Raw genomic sequence first — 6755 nt, forward strand, 5'->3', positions numbered from 1 at the left:
TGACCTCCACCCTTGCAACATCGACAAATAATATCATGTGTTTGCCCTGTTGATGCCATGGATGAAGAAAGCTCTTTGCAGGCCCAGAAGGTGTGCTCTTGGCAGATAGTGGTGATTGTGCCTGCTTTATTGTATCACGGTTGGAGGTGGCAGCCGACGGAGGCGCCAGTGTAGCAGAACGTGTGGAAGTAGATGATGCACGTGGTGTCCATGATGAAGGTCGACCTACAGAAAAGTTAGTCCACGCCAATGCCTGTCGATCCTGCACTTCACGTTCAGCTTTACAAGCAAGATGGAATAAACGAGTGATATTAGTATACTCCTTATACTCTAGAATCGTCTGAATCTCTCTATTTAATCCACCCATAAAACGTGCAAGCATAGCTTCATTCTCCTCAACAATACCACATCTAATCATGCTAGTTTGTAATTCCTGATAATATTCTTCTACAGAATTTTTTCCCTGTCTTAAGCGCTACAATTTTTGAAGTAATTCACGTTGATAATATGGTGGAACCCAACGAGTACGCATAGCAGTTTTCAAAGCAGCCCAAGTAGCCGGAATAGGATATAATCTACAATGCTCAGACCACCAAACACATGCAAAACTAGTGAAAGCACAAACAGCAGCAGGAACACGTCTCTCCTCGGGATATTGTAAACATGTAAATCGTTGTTCAGTTTCTAACTCCCAAGTAAGATATATATCAGGAACATATCTACCCTCAAATGATGGAATATTCAATTTTAGTTTAGGGAGATGGTCATGATCTCGTACCTGAGGGTGAGCCCTACCATTGCCATTATTTGCATGTGGACGACCTGGTGGTTGCTGTGCTGGTGGTGGCACGTAGTTCTGATTTTGATCAACCTCATCCCCATAATCTCCCACATAATCATCCTCCTCCACATCAGCAGTAGGAGCCACAGAAGTATCAACAGCAGCACCAGCAGTTTGGCCCGACTGAAGAGGGACACGGCTCGCTCGGCGGAGGGCTGTTTCCCGACGTGGAGGTAGTCGGTGTTGTTGCTGTTGTTGCAGAGGTGCGGCAGGAGCAGTCGGTGGTGGTGGTGGAAAACGCAAAAGCAATTCAGCAAACTTGTTATCGAGCTTTGTTTCAAAAGTCTTCTCCATGCCATCTATCTTCTCCATGGCCTCTTCAATGAGATGATAGAGGCGAGGGTGTCCCGATCTTTCGATGAGATGATAACTATCGATTTGGTGGAGACGACTTTGACGATCCGACTACAAACGTGCACGACGTTGCGCCTTAGCCATCGCTAAACCAATCTCCTGAGGTTACTGACGATGCCGGAAGCACGGTCAGCCTGACCACGAAGGTCTATTCCTGCAAGCAATCGAAGAACGAGCAAGAATATGATAAAGCAATCTGAATATTGCAAATATATATGAGGTATTGATAATGGTGGGGATCCGTAAGCGGTCTTGGTCTGGTCGTTGGACATAAACGAAGTACACGAAGTTGCAGTGGCTAACTTTTAACTAAACAAATCCCAAGAAAAAAGCTACTAGATGGATCTACTTATATAGGAGCAAGGGGTGGCGGCCAATGAGGTGGGAGGACGTCCCAAGGCAGCCTAAAACTAACCCTAAGTCGTACAAGGCTCATGGGCCCAAGTGGAGGTGATGCAACACCTTTCGGCTTGTAGTTTGACTCGGATTCTGCTGCAACGTCAGATTGTTTCGTCCGTAACTCAACGCTCTGGACGAATTTGAAGGTGAATCCAATTGGGTTGGAAAGAGCACGAAATCTAGTTTCCAACAAAAAAAGAATCACCCAATTCGGAGTCCGTATGAAAAAGTTGTTGGCGTTTTGAGTCAGGTATGTCTGTGCAGTCTGAATCTGAATCTAGAACGTGAGAGACTTGGACTCTATCTTCTCTTGGCCCAAAAGTGACGTGAGAGGACTTTTTAAACACAACCTAAACTTCTCCTTTTCCCTTGTCTTCATATGTGGATTGTACAAATGTCCCATACACCTGCAATTAGACAAAACACAAAAGTGTGTGAAGTATTTTTGTTCTGGATAATATAAATAGATTATTGAATAGTTTGCATTAGAAATCACCTGACAAATATGCATGTATGCAATATTTTTGGTCATATCCAAGGTAGTCATGTCCTCATCATCCTCCCCTTTTTGAAAACAAAGCCGTCCTCGGCATTGCTTAATCTGAAATGTGGCTAACAAAAGAGACAAGGTGTACATGTTGTATATGTATATGTCATCCATTTTAACTTCCCTTGATTTTTGCACATATGTCACATGTATACATGAGTAACTTTCATTGTTCATAAAATCTAAAGCCAAAAAATTATCACAAGAAGTAGAAGGCATGAAAATATTGGAACTCAGTTTGCACATATAAGTGAAGCTCTTATTCTCTTCAAAAGATTGGCAATGTTCATCATTAAACCATCCTAACTTCGATGAATAAACCTTACTTGCATCAAATTTACATGCTACAACATGCTTAAATAAGCAAACATGCAATAAGTCATTGGACACAGAATTATCATCAAGATTAGAGGTCATATCAAAATGATTAAACATTGGTTCTTTTGCATCAACAGTTAATTCAATGGGTGCACTCAAAATTGTTGATATTTCAGTTGTTTGATCACATGACGCATTCATGACAGTAACAAGAGTCTCTAAAATAGGTGGTGTGCTCAAATCAACAGGTAACTCAACACATGATGCATTCAAGTTAACTAGGCATGCTTCATTCTCATGTGAAGTTATATCATCAATACCTTTACTGTTACCTCGCAGAGATGTAGCTGATGTAGGTACGGACATTGACAATGTACCATACTCTTGAGATGATATTGCGCTCACAATACAAGGTGGGGCTGCTCTAGTAGGTGCAATAGTGGAGTAACCAACCGGCGATGGTGAGCATGAACTGGAATAGTAGTTGTTGTAGTCACCCAATGCATCCTCCTGTATCTGTCTCTCAAAGGTACAAGCACGGACATACATACCAGTAATGCAACGAGAAATATACTAAAATCTTGCCTGAATATCATAGTTCAAACCATCAAAAAATCTATTCATTGTATCATCCTCAGATTCTTCTATGTCACAATGATGCATATAAGATTTGAACTCTTGGTAGTAAGCATGAACAGTGTTACTGCCTTGTTTTAATTGCTCCAATTTGCGACGCAATTCACGACGATAGTAAGGAGGAAAAAATTGTTGTCTCATTACAGCTTTCAAAACTTTCCAAGTTGTGGGTTGGTTATCAATGTTTTTCTTACAATGTACACTCCACCAAATAGAAACAAAACCAGTAAATGCTCTAATGGTAGCTCGTACTCTCTCAAGTTCAGAAAAATTTTGGTGACTAAAAACTTGTTCTACTTCAAGCTCCCAAGCTAGATAAATAGCAGGATTAAATCTACCCTCAAATGATGGTAAAGAGATAACCTGACCATATGCTTGTGTGTGTTGTCCCAACTCTCGTGATGGTGAAGATGTGTCCGTCGTCCAAGAACTTTCTATCTCTGGAACCTGTCATGATTAGTAGAAACAAGAACCAAAATTCGAGAATAATGTTCCTATGAACTACTAGGATGTGGTTGTAAAGTGCTCACAGTAAAGCAAATATCAATATCTTACAAGTTCTTACCATGCAGCAGGTGGTGAGAGGCAACTAGCGGTGTCAAATAACTCCGAAGATTGTGTAAAGCGATTGCCAGGGGAACATGTGTATACACGGTGTAGAAATATGTGGAGCTGGGTTGGCTATATATGGTAGCAAAAGATTAGCAATAATCAATTCAGAGTGCAATGTTGAATAAACACTCAACGACGGTACTATGCTGGTCCTAGGCTAGACCGAACTAGAGACGCGAGCCTAGAATACTAATGAGGTCACGTCGTAGCACAACTAGCATCAATGAAGGATACTAAGTAGCTCTGGACAGCAAGATATAAGTGAAGATCACAACGGTAGTAAAGATAATGATGTGAAACAACAGCCAAGCAGGATATATCAACAACTTTATCTCCAACTTTCCTCTGAAAAAGTTTGTGCCGATTTTTTTGTTTTTTTTCAAGAATGGTATTGACTCAAGCTTTCAAACACAAAAGGAATCACTCAATTCCGAGTTGATATGAGGAGTCAAAAAATTCGAAAATTGTCCTGAAAAACTGGAATAAGCTGTGTTCATGAACTTCGGAGGGCAAAAAGACATATTTAGAAGTCGATTTTGAGGTGCCAAATATTGAACTAGCTTCTTCAACTATTTAGATGCGGCTCGTCACTAGCTTTCGTTTGAGTACTCGCGGAGGCAAAACGGACTTCGTATGAGGAAGTTATGCTTGTTTTACTGAACAGTGCACAAAACAGATTCCAATCCGAATTCAACTACGAGATTGAGTCTAAAAAGATCCGAATTTTGTTTTTTTTCTTCTCTTTTTTTTTCTCACACTTTTTTTTCTTTCTCTCCTTTTTTTTCTCTGATTTTTTTCTCTTTTTTTTCTCTCTTTTTTCTCTCTCTTTTTTTCTCCCTCTTTCCAAAACAAACTAGATAAGATGCAGATTGGATCAAGTGAAGATGTGAACGATCTCAACTATTATTATGACAATGAATGGTGGGTAGCACGTGGTGGAAATTGATGGATGGGTGGTGGACAGCGGAAGAGATAATGATGCAGCGGTGGCGTGACTAATGTGAATAGAACTCGAAACTCTAAACGAATTAGACACTAAGACCAGCAACTCGACACGACGATGCAACCGATAATTCAACTATGCAAGCAATGAAAAGAAAATTGCAAAGGCTCGGACTGGCTTGGATCAAGGATGAATAGATCTAACTCTTTTTTGTGGCTTTTTCTTGGACAATAGGTAAGAAAATAAATCTAATCTAGGAAAGCTGGAAATTCTCACCGAGCAATCTGAAAACTGATACCACTTGATAGAGGCGAGGGTGTCCCGATCTTTCGATGAGATGATAACTATCGATTTGGTGGAGACGACTTTGACGATCCGACTACAAATGTGCAGGACGTTGCGCCTTAGCAATCGCTAAACCAATCTCCTGAGGTTACTGACGATGCCGGAAGCACGGTCAGCCTGACCACGAAGGTCTATTCCTGCAAGCAATCGAAGAACGAGCAAGAATATGATAAAGCAATCTGAATATTGCAAATATATATGAGGTATTGATAATGGTGGGGATCCGTAAGCGGTCTTGGTCTGGTCGTTGGACACAAACGAAGTACACGAAGTTGCAGTGGCTAACTTTTAACTAAACAAATCCCAAGAAAAAAGCTACTAGATGGATCTACTTATATAGGAGCAAGGGGTGGCGGCCAAGGAGGTGGGAGGACGTCCCAAGGCAGCCTAAAACTAACCCTAAGTCGTACAAGGCTCATGGGCCCAAGTGGAGGTGATGCAACACCTTTGGGCTTGTAGTTTGACTCGGATTCTGCTGCAATGTCAGATTGTTTCGTCCGTAACTCAACGCTCCGGACGAATTTGAAGGTGAATCCGAGTGGGTTGGAAAGAGCACGAAATCTAGTTTCCAACAAAAAAAGAATCACCCAATTCAGAGTCCGTACAAAAAAGTTGTTGGCGTTTTGAGTCAGGTATGTCTGTGCAGTCCGAATCTGAATCCAGAACGTGAGAGACTTGGACTCTATCTTCTCTTGGCCCAAAAGTGACGTGAGAGGACTTTTTGAACACAACCTAAACTTCTCCTTTTCCCTTGTCTTCATATGTGGATTGTACAAATGTCCCATACAACTGCAATTAGACAAAACACAAAAGTGTGTGAAGTATTTTTGTTCTGGATAACATAAATAGATTATTGAATAGTTTGCATTAGAAATCACCTGACAAATATGCATGTATGCAATATTTTTGGTTGTATCCAAGGTAGTCATGTCCTCATCAGTCGGTCCTGCAACGAAGCTTGTCGGGCCGCCGACGCTGTAATGGAGCGTCACCGGGCCATCGAAGCATCGTCGGCAATGCAACAGAGCATCTCCAAGCAGCCGGAGCATCGTCGGGCCGCCGAAGAATCGCCGGTGCTGCAACAGAGCATCGTTGGGCAGCTGAAGCATCGTCGGACCTGCAACGGAGTATCGTCGGGCCGACGAAGCATCACCAGCGTTGCAATGGAGCATCCCCGGGCCATCGGAGCATCCTCGGCGATGCAACGGAGCGTCTCCTTGCAACCTAAGCATTGTCGGCCCAACAATGAACCGTCGTCGGGCCGCCGGAGCATCATCGGCATTGCAACGGTGCATCGCTGGGCAGCGGAAGCCTTGCCGGGCCGCCGAAGCATCACCGGTGCTGCAACGGAGCGTAGCCGGGTCATTGGAGCACCATTGGAGCTGCAACGGAGTGTCGTCGGGCAGCCAAAGCATTTGTCGGACCGTCGGAACATCAACGACGCTACAAGGGAGGATCACGGGTGCTACGATGGAGCATCGTCGGGCCGTCGAAACATCACTGGTGCTACAACGGAGCATCACTGACACTATGATGGAGCATCCTCGGACCGCTAAAACATCACCGGTGTCGCGATGAAGCATTCGTCAGACCGTCGAAACGTCGACAGCGCTGCAAGGGAGCATCACTGGTGCTACGATGGAGGATCGTTGGGTCGTCGAAACATCACCGGTGCTGCAATCGCCGAGCCGTCGGAGCAGCACCGTCACTGCGATGGAGCATCATCAGACCGCCGGAACATCACCGGTGCCGCGATGAAG

The sequence above is a fragment of the Triticum dicoccoides genome, chromosome 5A (genome assembly GCF_002162155.2).
Source record: "Triticum dicoccoides isolate Atlit2015 ecotype Zavitan chromosome 5A, WEW_v2.0, whole genome shotgun sequence".
NCBI lineage: Eukaryota > Viridiplantae > Streptophyta > Magnoliopsida > Poales > Poaceae > Triticum > Triticum dicoccoides.